Raw genomic sequence first — 15608 nt, 5'->3', positions numbered from 1 at the left:
CAAAACTTTGTATTTGTTAACTACACTACTCTATCCTAGCTTTGAGGAAAAATGATATTTTTTATGTCTTTCGTTTGTGGAGTATTTCACCAATCTTAAAATCAAATTTAGCTTTTCAAACATTATTTCGTTGATCATCTAAATTAAATAGAAATTTTTTCACATTTTAGTTGCACGAGATTCTCAAGGACTTGTAGCGCCTTGAAAAATATTAAATTAAGTTTAACACTTTAAAGAGCTCTAATAATATTTAAAAATATTATTTTGCGTGTCAAGAAATACTGCAAATCAATATGAGGATATTTGAACATGATATGAAATTTACAACATTGTTTGAAAATGAGTTGTTGAGGCAGGCGATCACATAAGAGAGAAGATAAAACATGTTAAAGTAATGCAACAACACCCAAAAATTGAATGCTGTAGCATTCAAGATTGTTTTTCATGATGAAAATTTAGCTAATGTTGCAGCATCGAAAATTGAAAGTTGTAGGGCTCATGACTGTTTTCATAGGGAAATATTTTTTGGGCGATGTTGCAGCATCCAAAATTGAATGCTATAACATTTAAGATATCTCGAAGAACAAAATGATGCTGCCTAACAAGTCCTTCTACGCGATCGCAATAGTACCCACGCGATCATGAAAGCCAACAGTGCAACTGCCCACGAATGCGAGCCCACTTCCAGACCACCCAGCACCTTACGTGAATGCGGTGCACCTCCGGCGTTCGCAAAATACAAAAACCCCCAGCTCCACAACACTCTTCGCGAACGTGTTCTTCCAGCTGTATTTGTGATGCCCAGCTCCACCATGATACACGATCACGACCTCAAATACGCGAAAGCGATGCACAAACCCCACCAACTAAGAATCATTTTCATGTGATAGCGAGTTCACCTCCACGATCACAAAGCACTATAATACACCAACAAACCAACAGTGCTAAGCTCACCCGAAATGGTCCAAAACCACCCGGAAACTTATCCGAGCCACCCGGGACCCAGTCCTATCATTCCAAAAAGTCCATATATCTCCTACAAACTTGTCTCAAGGCTCAAAATACCAACAATAACAATAAAACAAAGAATCAAAGATCAACCATCTCTTAACTTTCAAACATTCTAACTTTGTCGAATGTATCTGTATCACACTGAGATATTCCGAATTACAATTAAATTTTACACACAAGTGTTCATATCGACCATTAGGAACTATAAATGGTCTCAAAACTACAATCGAAGTTCGATAATACCGAGGTCAACTTCCGGTAAATATATGAACTCTCTAATTCTTCAAATTGTCAACTTTCAGCAAATAGATCCAAAACTTTCTAGGAACCTCTGATTCCAAAATCAAACACACGCCCAAATTCAAAATCACCATACGAACTTATTAAGACCATCAATCTCGATTCTGATGTCGTTTACTTAAAAGTCAAATATTGGTCAACTCTTAAAATTGAAAGCTTCCATAATAAGAATTAATCTTCCAAACCAATCCTGAACCTCTCGGAAGTCAAAATCAACCATGCTCGCAAGTCGTAATGCATCATATGAAGCTACTCAAGGTCTCAAACCACCAAATGGAATGGTAAAGCTCAAAACAATCGGTCAGATCGGTACCCCTACATAAAATATGTTCGTCATCGAACGTGCCAAGGGTCATTCCAAAGCCGTCAAATAACGATACAAACTTCTCATACACACACACGTGAGTGTTCCCCTAGCACCTCAATTCATATACATATATTAACACATCCCTAACTAAAGATTTTTCCTTCAAACTTAGCCTATAAGCCTTAGAATCAAATTTTAATATCCGGAACTCCCTCTAAAATCTGATTCTTGTAACGATGCATCAATTCGCACATGCTGAATCAAGCCATAAATGTACTTTCAGGACGTAATCACATGATGTATCCCATAACTCATATACCCATTGTTATACCCTGTAATATTACGTCGATATTATACCCCGTAGTAAAATGAGAATTGGTTGTGATGTTAAAATAACATATGCTAGCATGTAAATATGCATAATACACATGATTAGCAGAATATAGGTCCTATATTTAGCAGAGAAACATTGAGGTGCTTATGTGTATATATGTATTCTTTGTAAAATATTTATTGCCAAGTAAAGACAAATGTTGCCTCTTCCACCGTCCAAGGCCCATAGTCATAACAAATTGATACATATCCAATATTTAAATTGAATGAGGTCATTTAGGATCTGCTGCACACTATATAATTCATATAAACCCAATCTCAATCAACTAGAAGTCATTTACAATTGCACCTTACAGACAGCTCTCTCTAAGGCAATTGTATTGCAATTTTCCTCTTGGTTTGGAAGTTTTGTGTGTAAAAGTATTGGGAAGGCTTATCTCCAGTTCATCTTATCCCTTTTCTTCCAATAATTAACGTAAGAATTCAATAATCCTTCTAGATAAGTTTATCTTCAACTTGAAGAAATCCACTTTAAATTCTTATTGATGTTGAAATAAAGGTTCTTGTAGTGTATTTGAGGAGGATTTATGTTGTTATGCTTGTTATTCAAGGTAATATCATATCTTCTCCATGTATTTGAGGTCATTTGGATCATAGTTTGGTTATTGATGAAGTGTTGTAGTTGTTGAACAGTTTTGAGTGGTTTCTTAAGTTATCCTATAGCTGAAATTGTGAAGTATAATTGTTTGTGATGGTGGTTCTGTTGTGAGTAGAAGAGAAGAGCTAGTAGTGTTGAATTTCCATTGTAGAATGATATGAAGCTTATGCACCCTAAGTTTTTGATAAAATGTCGTAGTGAATCCAATTCTTAGTTTATTGATTCAATTGTGATCCAAACCATTTATACAATGTAGATTATCATTCTTAGAGCGTACGGGATCTCGTGAGCTATCGCTATCCAAGAACCAAAGGTATGTTAAGTCTATCCATTCTTTCTTTTTGGCATGATCCATACGATACAAATGAAACGAGCAAACGCACAACTTTCATAAATGACACTATTCTTAGAAGTACTAGAGGTTCCTATGTTCTTGATTCCCCATGTATCCTATTATTATGTCATATGTTCATGCGTCTCAGAAAATACGTAAGTTGATAAAGTTTATTTCATGATATTAATCGAAGGCATAATGATCTTATGACGTTCCGAGAGATCTTATTGACTTACTCCATTATGCATTGCATTCATTTATACATGTACATTGACTCATGACCAGATGACGTTATATATGTGTATATTATATGTATATAGGGTGTGGGAAAAGGTTATGGCGTTATATACACACTACCACCTGATCAGTTGGTATATGTTGATGATTTTGCTCACAAAGGCCGAGATGATATGATGGGATGCTTTCAGAGGCTTGATGATGTTATGTACGCATATACCTATGCATTTATCTGCACATACATGACATTATAAATGTTTCAGGATTCACAAAGCTATTTAGACTTATAGGTGGAATCCTTTGACCCAAGTTTCTTTTATATCTTTTATGTACTGATTTTCATGCTTTACATATTCGGTACATTATTCGTACTGATGCCCCTATTTCCTGGGCCCTACGTTTTCATGACCGCAGGTGCAGGTAGACAAGTTGACGATCCCCCTTCTTAGGATCCTTGATCAGTGAGAGTTGGTGTGCTCCATTTGATCCAGAGCTACTTTTGGGTTTTGGTACGATATTTTTGTATACATATATGGGTATGACGGGGCCCAATCTCGTCCTTTATATAGTTGTACACTCTATTAGAGGTCTGTAGACAGTCATGTGTAGTTGGATAGTATGTGGCCTTGTCGGCTCACCCTACCATATTTCGTATAAATATAAATATAAATATATATATATATATATATATATATATATATTATGTCTTTTTGGCATGTTTTCTCGCGTATGTTATTCACATGATTCGGTAGTCTATTGCCAGATATTATGCATGACCAACACTTATTTCATGTTTTACTTTAGATGTATGCTTAAGGGTGATCGATAGGTATGCTCAGGCACTTGTCATGGCCCATCGGTTTGGATCGTGACAAAAATAGTATCAGAGTAATTCTGTCCTAGGGTTATCTATAGACCGTGTCTAGTAGAGTCTTATTTATGAGTGTGTTGTGCACCACATTTATAAACAAAAGGCTGCATGACATATATGATGTTATCCTCCCTTATTATCTTAGATCGTGCGATTTAAGGATTTATTTTCCTAATGATAAGTTATGTTTTCACCGATGCCTGAGAAAGCTACCAAAAGGGCAAGTATGTGGCTGATGAGACTGCTAGTCGAGTGCCACAAGTTACCGGGGCTCGGAAAGAGTCTTATAGTGAGATTTCATCTCAGGCTTTATATACCCCACCCTCTTCAGAGAAGCTCCGAGGGGCACAAGCTCCAACGCCTTCCCCTATACACCCAACTCCTCAACCAGAGCACTAGGTCAGGAGATGAGAGATGTTATTCAGTTATTGACTCGATTAGTAGCCGCACATACTCGACGCCAAGAGGTAGGTATTGGTCATACAGATAGGTCCATCAGTGCGAGGGTTCGTGATTTCATTAATTTGGCAAGACCCTTCGGTATTCACTGGAGCAAATTCAAACAAGGACCCTCAGGTATTTATTGACAGGATGTAGAGGACTTTAAGGGTAATGAAGACCACTGAGACTGAGTCAGTTGAGCTAGCTTCCTATAGACTTCGCGATGTTGCAGTTAATTGGTACGAGTCTTGGGAGTTATCTAGAGGTGAGGATGCCCCTCCAATAGTATGGCAAGAGTTTATAGAGGCTTTTCTTCATCATTATTTGCTACCAGAGCTTAGACGGGCCAGAGTTAATAGGTATTTGACCCTTCGGCAAGGTAATATGAGTGTTCAGGAGTACAACCTTCCGTTTTATTCTTTGGCTAGGTATGCTCCAACTATTGTAACTAAGATAGAGGTTGGGGTCATTAGTTCGTGATGGGGTTAGAGCCGCACTTACTTAATGACTGTATGTCGATTTCCTAGGGATGGATATTTCTCGTATCTAGGCATATGCTCATGGTGTAGAGGAGCATAAGCAGAAGCAGAGGGCCGATTGTGAGCATGATAGAGGCTAGAGTAAGAGAGCGAGATCTTCAGGACCTTCTGGTAAGTTTCGAGGTGGTTAGAGACAACAGTACTTGAGATAAGAATGAACCAAACAAAATGATTGGTCTTATGGTACACTCACTCTTAGTGAAAATTGCCAGTTTGGTGTTAAGCGTAAAATTTCAAATTGTAAGACGTTTCCACTACATAAGAAAAAATTGGAATTAGATCTTGGAAATGATCGACTTAGTTTGCCGGTAGGAGATTTGATCGTTCCACATATTCAGGGCCTAGTTAGAATTCCAGGGCCTCTAGTTCTCAATATAGGGGTGAGTCGAGTCATATGAGGCCGCCCTTGCCACGATGTGCTCAGTGTGGTAAGAAGCATGTCGGGCAGTGCCTTGTGGGGTTGGGTGTTTGTTATATTTGTGGTTATCCAGACCATGTTATGAGAGATTGTCCAACGAGAGGTGGTACAGGTATAGTTCAGCCAACGAGATCTATAGTTGGTTCATCATCATTAGTACGCGCCCCTGGGCGAGATTTACATATACTAATTGGTCGTTGTAGAGGAAGAGATAGAGCATCTAGCTCGAGCAGTCCTTAGAACTACATTTATGCACTAGCAGGTCGATAGGATCAGGACTCGTCTCCTGATGTGGTTACAGGTATATTATTAGTCTCCTCATACGATGTATATATATTGATTGATCCAGCTTATTGTATGCCACTTCATTGGTTGCTAGTAAGTTTGGGATAGAACCTGGATTGATTAAACCTTTTGAGGTGTCCATACCTGTTGGAGATCCAGTGATAGCTAGACGGGTATATAGAGACCGTATAGTAGTAGTTCATAGTCGTTCTACTGTAGCAGACCTGATTGAGTTGGATATGGTATAATTTGATGTTATAATAGGTATGGAGTGGTTAGATTCTTGTTATGATAACATTGATTGTAGATCAAAGATGGTTCGGTTCCAGTTTCCAAGGGAGCCAGTTCTAGAGTAGAAAGGTAATACTACATCGCCGAGAGGTAGGTTTATTTCCTATATCAAGGCAAGGAAGATGATCAGAAAGGGATATATTTATCACTTAGTTCGAGTACAGGATGTGAAGCTAGAGTCACCAACCCTTAAGTCTATTCCTGTGGTTAATGAGTTTCCCAATGTTTTTCCTGATGAGTTTCCGAGCCTTCCGCCAGAGCAAGAGATTGAGTTTGCTATTGACATATTACCAGATACTCAGCCGATATCTATTCCTCCTTACAAAAGGGACCTGTAGAGCTGAGAGAGTTGAAAAGACAACTAAGGGATTTGCTTGAAAAAGGCTTCATCAGACCTAGTACATCACCATGGGGAGCACCTGTATTATTTGTGAGGAAGAAAGATGCTTCCTTGTGGATGTGTATTGATTACAAGTAGTTGAATAAGGCGACGATCAAGAATAAGTACCCGCTCCCAAGGATTGATGATTTATTTGATTAGTTGTAGGGTGCCAAGTGTTTCTCGAAGATAGACTTGAGGTCTGGGTGCCATCAGGTAAGGGTTAAAGAGAAAGACATTCCGAAGACATCATTCAGGACAAAATACGAGCACTTTGAGTTTCATGTTATGTCGTTTGGTTTGACTAATGCCCCAGTAGTATTCATGAACTTGATGAACCGTGTGTTCCGACCCTTTTTAGATCTGTTCGTGATTGTATTTATCGATGATATATTGGTTTATTCCCATTCAGAGGTTGATCATGCAAATCATTTGTATGCAAAACTCTCTAAATATGAATTCTGGTTGAATTCTATAGCTTTCCTTGGGATATTATTTTAGGTGAGGGTATCCGGGTTGATACCCAAAATATTGAGGCGGTGAACACTTGGCCTAGACCCATTACACTAACGAAGGTTTGTAGCTTCCTCTGTTTTACAGGTTATTACAGAAGATTTGTGGAACGTTTTTCTTCTCTTTCAGCACCACTGACAAAGTTGACTCAAAAGGGAGCTAAGTTTCAGTGGACTGATGCTTGATAGTGGAGTTTCCAAACATTGAAGGACAAATTAACTTTAGCACCGGTTCTATAACTCCCAGAAGGAATCGATGGTGATGCTATCTATTGTGACGCTTCGGGTATTGGTTTGTGTCATGACACCCATAGCAATATATCCTGCTTGCAATAACTTCTCAGTACCAAATCTAATACAAACAGTATACCTCATATCAAATAAACCTCGTTCGAGATGTTTGCAACACTGCTACTGATGAGAGGAACGTGTAGAAACTCATAACCTCCCATCAAAATAATAAGTCATGGACTTCTTTTGCCCGACGAGAACCATTGCCAAATTCTGAGCTAACTAATGGCAATCTTCTTCCAAACATACTATATCCAAATCTAATTGCAATAATTTCGGGTCCAATAACCTTGTCTCATCCAGTACAGCCTGCTCGAGGGATAGACCACACCAAATGCCACATAGAACCTTACGATGTGATCTATTTGCCAAATAAGCAACAACTTCAATATTAACCAATAATAAAAATATAACCAAATAAGAGAACTATCCAACAAGTTTACTTTATATAACAACAAAAGTATAACATTATGAACCCATCCCATAAAGGGAAAATAAAGCACACAAAATAAGCACCATGAATCGTATTCAAACATAACACCGTTGCGGTGTGCAACCCGATACAACATTGTACCATTGAGCCAAAATTATCATAATCACCTACCTCATGTGTATCAACAACAAGCATGTAAAGTGAATAAACATAACCATGGAAAGACAGATAGCATAATGTTCTACTGAAAAGGGTAAGCAGGAGTAAGGTGCAATAACCAAATCAATATTTCAAGAGCCATATCGCTCATATATCACCATAAGGCCTGAACAAGGCTGTAACATGTGCGTGAATAATCAAGTAGTGTGACAACTCAGTATGCCTAAGAGAGTAAGACATGGAATAGATCAGGGAATAAACAAGGTCAATTCTAACTGATGACACATCCATAGTAACTGTTGCACCGAGTAAGCAAATCCAATCTAGTGTACAATACACATTCTCATTAAATCTATCAATAGACCCCCAAACCAATTCAAACTATTCCAAAATAGGTAAATAGCCTTCCAAAAGTTCACAGTACCTATACCACACATTTCCCACAACCACATCAGCAAATGGGTTAATTTGAGTGTGGAGATACTAGCCGCATAGTGAGAAATTGTCCCAAACTTCGGACAGATGTGTCACAGCGGGGTATTTAGGTGAGTAGAGGGCGCCCAAGAGGGTGAGGCCTGGCCCCTTGATGTGTTTCATATAGTAGGCTTGAGGCCACTATGTCAGATGATGTCATTCAGGTATGCTTTCGGTTTGTTATAGAGGAGCACCATCCGTATTTCATTATAGTTTGCTTATCATGGCGAGTTCCGCTATTTGTTGCTCCACTTGTGGGTGCGTTTCATGATTTGCACTCTGTTTATGTGTTGCCCTGCTAGGAGGTTCTATGTGTGATAGCATGTGTCTATCGTCTGTTTCTATTCATTATTGAGAGTTATGAAACTAGTAGTAAATTCCTGTTGTCCATTACGGTAAGCTTGATGTTACTTCTAAGTATTTTTGGTTACGAGCTGTGATTTTTTATGCTCCACTATTGTGGGAGCCAGTACGTGTTGTAATTTTGTTGACGAAATTGATCTAGTAAAAGTTTCCAGCTGGTATGATGTATATCCTACTTGTGATTCAGAGTTGAGGGTGGGACCCTCGTGATTTCATGTGATTTGATATGTTCGAATCGGGTTGTGTACCGCGGTGGAAGTTATATCAAGATGAGGTCCTTGTGATTTGTTCATATGCTTTAATTCTTTCCTTGTTATATTGTTTTGTCTATTAGTACTGATAGACAGTTGTGCCTGTCGGGCTTGTTTGATAGTTCCCTTATGTGTTTCTCTTTACATATTAAGTCATTTTCATTCTGTGCTCCTTAAGTTTTAGCTTGTGGGGTGTGTGTCCGGTGGTGTTAGTTCTGGCTTGGTGATTCGGGTATCTAATTATGAGGTCTTCGTGTTTCTTGCATCATTGTTAGTGTTATGGAGGTTTGAAACAAAGTTCTATCGGATATGAGGCTAATTGTCGGTGCTGGTTTTGTTTACGAGCAACTATTGTGATCAGAAGTGTTATTATGGGCCTATATGTAGCATTTTATGTTGTGTGGTTGTGCCTTGTTGGTGTAAGCATGAGATGTTGCAGCCAGTTGAGACTGATACCGAATATGGATTTCGAATCAGGTCTTTTGGAAATTGATGGTAGGTGAGAGTTTTGGCTATAAGGATTATCGATGTTGGTAGAAAGGCTAAATTACAGTTGAGATGGTGTCGTCAGGCTTACGTAGATTGGGGTGATGTGGGTCACCCGCGGGTGTATGTTAGAAGTGTGCATTCAGTGATTTGAGGACATCAAGGCGAATCTTGGCAAGTTCGAGGACGAACGTTTATTTAAGAGGGGGAGGATGTAACAACCTGGCCGGTCATTTTGAGAATTTAAGTTCTGTTTAGTGGCATTAGGTCTTGAAAAGCTTCATATTATGTGTATCGACTTGCGTGCATGGTTGAATTCAGTCATCGGATGATTTAGAGTCGAATTGGAAAAAGGAATCTAGTTTTGGAAGCTTAAGCGGTGAGGATTTGACGGGAATTTGACTTTTGTGTAAAGGGCTCTGGAATGAGTTTTGGATGACACTAGCAGCTTCATATGGTGATTTTGGACTTTGGCGTGCGTCCGGATTCGGATTTTGAATTCCGTAGGGTATTTCGGAGCATTTCGGCGAAAGTTGGAAAAAGTTGATGTTTAGAAAATGAAGAAGTTTGACCCATAGTTGACTTTTGTGATATCGGGGTCAGAATGTGATTCCTATAGTTGGAACAGCTCCGTCTTGTCATTTGGGACTTGTCTACAAAATTTAGCATCATTCCGGGCTGGCTTGATTAGTTTCGGCATGAGTTTAAGTTGGAAGATTTGGAAGTTCATAGTTTGATTCTTGGCACGATTTGCAATTTCGGCATTATTTGATGTGATTTCAGACCCCGAGCGAGTCCGTATTAGGTTATAGAACTTGTTTGTGTGTTTAGATAGTGTCACGAGGGCCTCGGGTGTTCCGGATGGGCTAGGGCCATTTTTCTCCTATTTTGAATTGCTTTTACATGTCATCTGGTTTTCTTCTTCGCGTTTGCGTCTGCTCCTCCGCGTTCGCGAAGAGTAATTTGGGAGGAGGTATTAATTGCTCATAGTGTTCGCATCACCTCATTCGCGATCGCGAAAGTCTGTTTACTCCTTCTTCGCGTTCACATCTTCTCTTTCCGCGTTCGCATAATTCATTCATTTGGGCAAAAAATTATTCCTTAAACGTGATTGCATCTTCTGCTTCACAATCGCGAAGTGTGGCTTTGGGCAGCAGATAATTCCTTCACTACGCGATCGCATAAGCCCTTCCGCGATCGCGTAGCACATTTTGGACAATATCCATTTTCCTTCTACGCGATCGCATCATTTCTTATGCGATCATGATGTACAAAGACCTGGGTAGGCAGAATATATTCCCAAATCGAGGGTTAGACCATTTTTATCATATCTTGACTTGTAGAGCTCGGTTTTTAGTGATTCTTTGTGGGGTTTTCAAGCAAAATGATTAGGTAAGTGTTCTTCACCTAGAATTTAATATATTCCATGATTTTATCTTTGTTTATCATTTAATTTGTGTTTTGAGTTGAGGAAATGGTGGTTTTTGAAGAAACTTTTCAAAATGAAAAATCATGATTTGAGGGACGAAATGGTATCGGAATTGATAATTTTTATATGGTTGAACTCGTATCGGAATGGGTGATCGGGTTTTGAAAATTTTGTTGGGTTCCGAGGTGCGGGCCCGAGGGTCGACTTTTAGAACGATTTTTAGATTTTGTTAAAGATTGAGATTTTATGATCCGGAATATTTTCTTATGAGTTTTATTTGTGCTTTGAAGTTATTTTGGTTAGATTTGAGCCATCCGGAGGTCTTTTCACCTGAGAAGTTCATTTTAGAGTATCGGTCTGTCTTCTTTGAGGTAAGTATCTTGCCAAACCTCGTGTGGGGGATTTTCCCTTAGGATTTGAGTCTTCTATGGTTATTGTAGTTCGTGTACGCGAGGTGACGAGTGCGTGCTCAGACTTATTTGTGGAAAACTGGCCTTTAGGGTTCTTAAGTCCTTATATTCAGTGAGTATGAAGTTTTTCTCGATACGACTGAGTTTTCTATTTACTAGTTTCACCTCTACATGCTTAATTGGAATTAATTGCTTTATGATTTACTCTTATTGCCTATTTGACTCTTATTTGACTTATCTGGAGTTTTTTACCTCTACTATTGTCATGCTATCTTTTCATAGTTGTCTATCTTTATCTGAAATTATTATTATCTCATCCTATAATTGTTCAGTCTTAATTGATGTTGCGATTATCTTACCGCCACTTATCCTTAATTGAATTGTTGAATAACCTTCGTAATTGCTCAACCTTAAAAGAAGTTAGTTATCCTATATTTCAGTTAACGTAGCATTATTTGGAATTATTTACTCGTGTTAGCTTCCTTGTTGTTGAATTTTTATTGTGGGATCGTTGCTACATTTTTGTTTTCCCTTGTTAAGATATTTCTCTTTACGCCTAGCATTCTTCACTGTGGTTATTCCACATGAACGGGTTCTACCATTTCTTTGTGATTTAAAGTTCTTGAGTTTTTTTACTCGTCGTGCTTTGTGTTTTGTCATTGTTGCTATTGTGTTTGTTGTGGTGATGTACGAGGTTTTTGCCGTGCTATAACTGTCATCTTTGTTGGTTGCGTTGCATATTTACTTTGGGACTACAAAACGGTATTTCGGAAGACCCCCCTGCATATTTACTTTGGGACTACGGAACGGTATTTCGGGAGATCTCCCTGTTCTGCATATTTACTTTGGGACTACGGAATGGTATTCCGGGAGATCCCCTTGCATATTTACTTTGGGACTATGGAACGGTATTCCGGGAGATCCCCCTGTTCTGCATATTTACTTTGGGACTACGGAATGATATTTCGGGAGATCCCCCTGCATATTTATTTTGAGACTACGGAACGGTATTCTAGGAGATCCCCCTGTTCTGCAAACATTATACGTATTGTTCGTTCTTTTCCTTATGATTACTAGCTGGTATGAACTATGTTAGGACACTTGCACAAGCATACACGTAGCTGAGCACCCTTATCGGATAAGAGGTTTTCTTGATATTGTTGAGTATAGATGCACACCCTTGTTTACTTGCCTTCCATGTGACAATGGCTTTATTTGGCACGCGAGTTGTCAGTGCGGTTATGAGTTGAGATGCGGTCATAGGATGTCAAGTGTTAGGGTTCGGGTATTGAGACCCGTAAGTTGTAATTTATCCGAGGTTCAGTACTTCGTGAAGGTTGTTGACTAAAAATCAAATGTGAAAGTTGTCGTAGTTGCTGAGTTATTATTTGTCCTTGCTGTATCTGTGGTTTCAGATTTAGGTTGTGTTTCCACTCACATGTCATTATTTCTGTATTCTGCTGATACTTGTCGTTTTCCTTTCTTATTGTAATTACTGTATTGTTAGTCATATTGCGTAGTTTTCATGTAGAAATCATGCATTGTTGTTCCTATACTTATACTTGTTCAATTTATTATACCAGTAGGTGTCCTGACTGTTCCTCGTCACTACTCCACCGAGGTTAGTCTTGATGCTTACTAGACACCGCTGTGGTATGCTTATACTACACTTCTGTACATTTTTGTACAGATCCAGATATTTTGCTCGTTAGTAGTTGTGCGGATTATTGCTGTGGAGACTCAAGGTAAACCTGTTGCTGCGTTCATAGGCTTCGGAGTTACCTTCCTATTTTTGTATTCACACTATTTTACTTATTTCCAAACAATTGTATTTAGAAGTTGTAGTAAACTCTATAGAGCTTATGACTTGTACTACCAATTTTGGAAAATTGTAAATTCTACAAAGATTTCTATATCGAGACTGTTAGAGTTTCTTTAATCTTATTGATATTCAGTAAATGTTAGGCTTACCTAGTCCCTAAGACTAGGTGTCATCACGATACCCAACGGAAGGGAAATTGGGTCGTGACAAATCCAATCTCCCCATCTCAGAGTGAGGGAAAATGGCAACAATCTCAACTACAATCAAGTTGATATGATGTATCACCCAACAAATTTTATTATCTGGAGCATGGGGGGAACAATGATGCTTTTAGGAGGAACTTTAGGAAAATGATTGGCACTCATAATCCGTGTGGTGACCCTACTGGAAACTAGAATGGAAAATCACATTTCCTATCTAAGTGACTTCTCTTCATCACAAATGATTGAAGTCCCAACAGAGAGACAATCTGGAGGAATGGTAATACTTTGGAACTCTAATTTAGTCAATGTGAATAACTTTGTTAGAAGGAATCAAGAAATTCATGCCAACATTGAGGTACGTCCGTTTAAAACTTCTTGGCTTTTCTCTTCAATATATGCTAGCACAAATATTGCTAATAGGCATTCCCTTTGGAATAATATAGAAAGTATTCATGATACCTATCATGGTCTTTGGCTTTTATGGGGAGATTTTAACAATACTTTTAGTGCAAATGATAAGCTCGGAGGTAATTCTATTAATCGTAGACGTAGTTTTCGTTTATGGAATAGCATTAATAAGTGCAACCTCTTAGACCTAGGTTTTAAAGGATGCTAGTATACTTGGTCCAATCACCGTATGAAATCCAATAAGCTAATCATGGAAAGGCTTGATAGGATATTTGTTAATGATAAATGAATTAATATTTTTCCTAAGACTGTAGTTATTCACCGTTCAAAGACTCACTCAGATCATAACCCTTTGTTACTTTAATTGTCCCCTAAAAACTCTTGTCATAACGGAAAGCCTTTTAGACTAGAAACAATTTGGTGTAAGTACCCAGATTTCGTTAATATAGTTAGTGCTAGTTGGCAAACTGATGATCTAAACAAAGCTCATAAGGTATTAACGAAAAGGTCATTCCCTGGAAAAATGATATTTTTGGAGATATATTTAAAAAGTAAAAAAGAATTCTGGCTCGTTTGCATGGTATTCAAAACTCTCCTAACTATCATACTAGTTTGTTCTTAATGAACTGTGATTTAAACCTCCAACGAGATTATAATGCTATTCTTAAAATGGAAGTATATTTTTAAAAACTTCGTTCTCGAATATCTTGGTGTAACTAAAGGGACTCTAATACAAGATTTTTCCATATTATGGCATCTAATAGAAAACATCATAACTCGATAATGTACTTCAAAGATGATAAAAGAGACTGGATGATTGATGCAAATTCTATTCTTGAACATACCTTTAATTTCTTTGAAAATTCTTATACAACTTCTAAGGAGGTTAGTAAGAAAGCCATGTTTAAGAATCAAGCCCCTAGTCATCCTTCTATTAATTTAGATAGCATGGATAGACCTCTAGCCTTAGAAGAGATCACTAATGCAGTTTTCTCATTTAAACTCTTCAAGGCCCCTGGTTCGGACAGAATCCACCTTTTTTTCTACCAAAGGTATGTGAACATAGTTGGGGATTCAATTATTAAGTATTGTCATAAAGTCTTTGAATCTCAATCTCTTCCCATGGGCATAAATGACACCTACCTCTGCCTCATCCCTAAAATTAATAATGTTAATCATCTTAAAAACTTTAGACCTATTGGTCTTTGTAACACTGCCTATAAAGTAATCACCAAAATCATTGCCAACAGGTTAAAACAGTTTCTCCCTATCCTTATTAGTCCTACTCAAACCAGCTTTATTAAGAATATGAGAGCTAGTGATTATGCTATTGTTATTCAAGAGCTTATTAACAATATGCGTACTTCATATAGTTCAAAATATTACATGTTATTGAAAATAGACCTTGAAAAGACCTTTGACAAACTTGAATGGGATTTTATCCATAGAACCCTCATTTTCTTCAACTTTCCTCCAAAAATTTCTAAACTCATAATGCAGTGCATTAGTACGAGCCAAATCGGAATTCTTGTAAATGGAACCAAGAAAAAATTTGTTAGCCCTAGTAGAGGAATTCACCAAGGTGATCCAATGTCTCCATATATTTTTATATTATAGATAATCAAGTTGACACCTTGTTATGGGACCCCGTTAAAATTAGTCCTAGAGGTCCTAGTTTCTCCCATCTTTTTTTTTTGCGAATGATTTAACTTTAATTGAAAAATCCAATCAAAAGACGAGTAATTGCATTAAGAGTTGTCTTAATCTTTTTATGGTAGAATCCGGCCTAGTTATAAACTATTTAAAATCGAGGCTTGTCTTCTCAAAAAAATGCCCTCAGAGCATTATTTCCTATTTTGCCAATTTATATAATATGGAATTAAGTTTCGATTTTGGTAAATGCCTTAGCTTCCCCATTTTAACTCTTAAACCAAAGCCTAAAGATTTCCAATTCATCATAGAC

Source organism: Nicotiana sylvestris, chromosome 1 (assembly GCF_000393655.2).
Source record: "Nicotiana sylvestris chromosome 1, ASM39365v2, whole genome shotgun sequence".
In the NCBI taxonomy this organism is placed as follows: Eukaryota; Viridiplantae; Streptophyta; class Magnoliopsida; order Solanales; family Solanaceae; genus Nicotiana; species Nicotiana sylvestris.
This window is presented reverse-complemented; position numbering follows the sequence as displayed.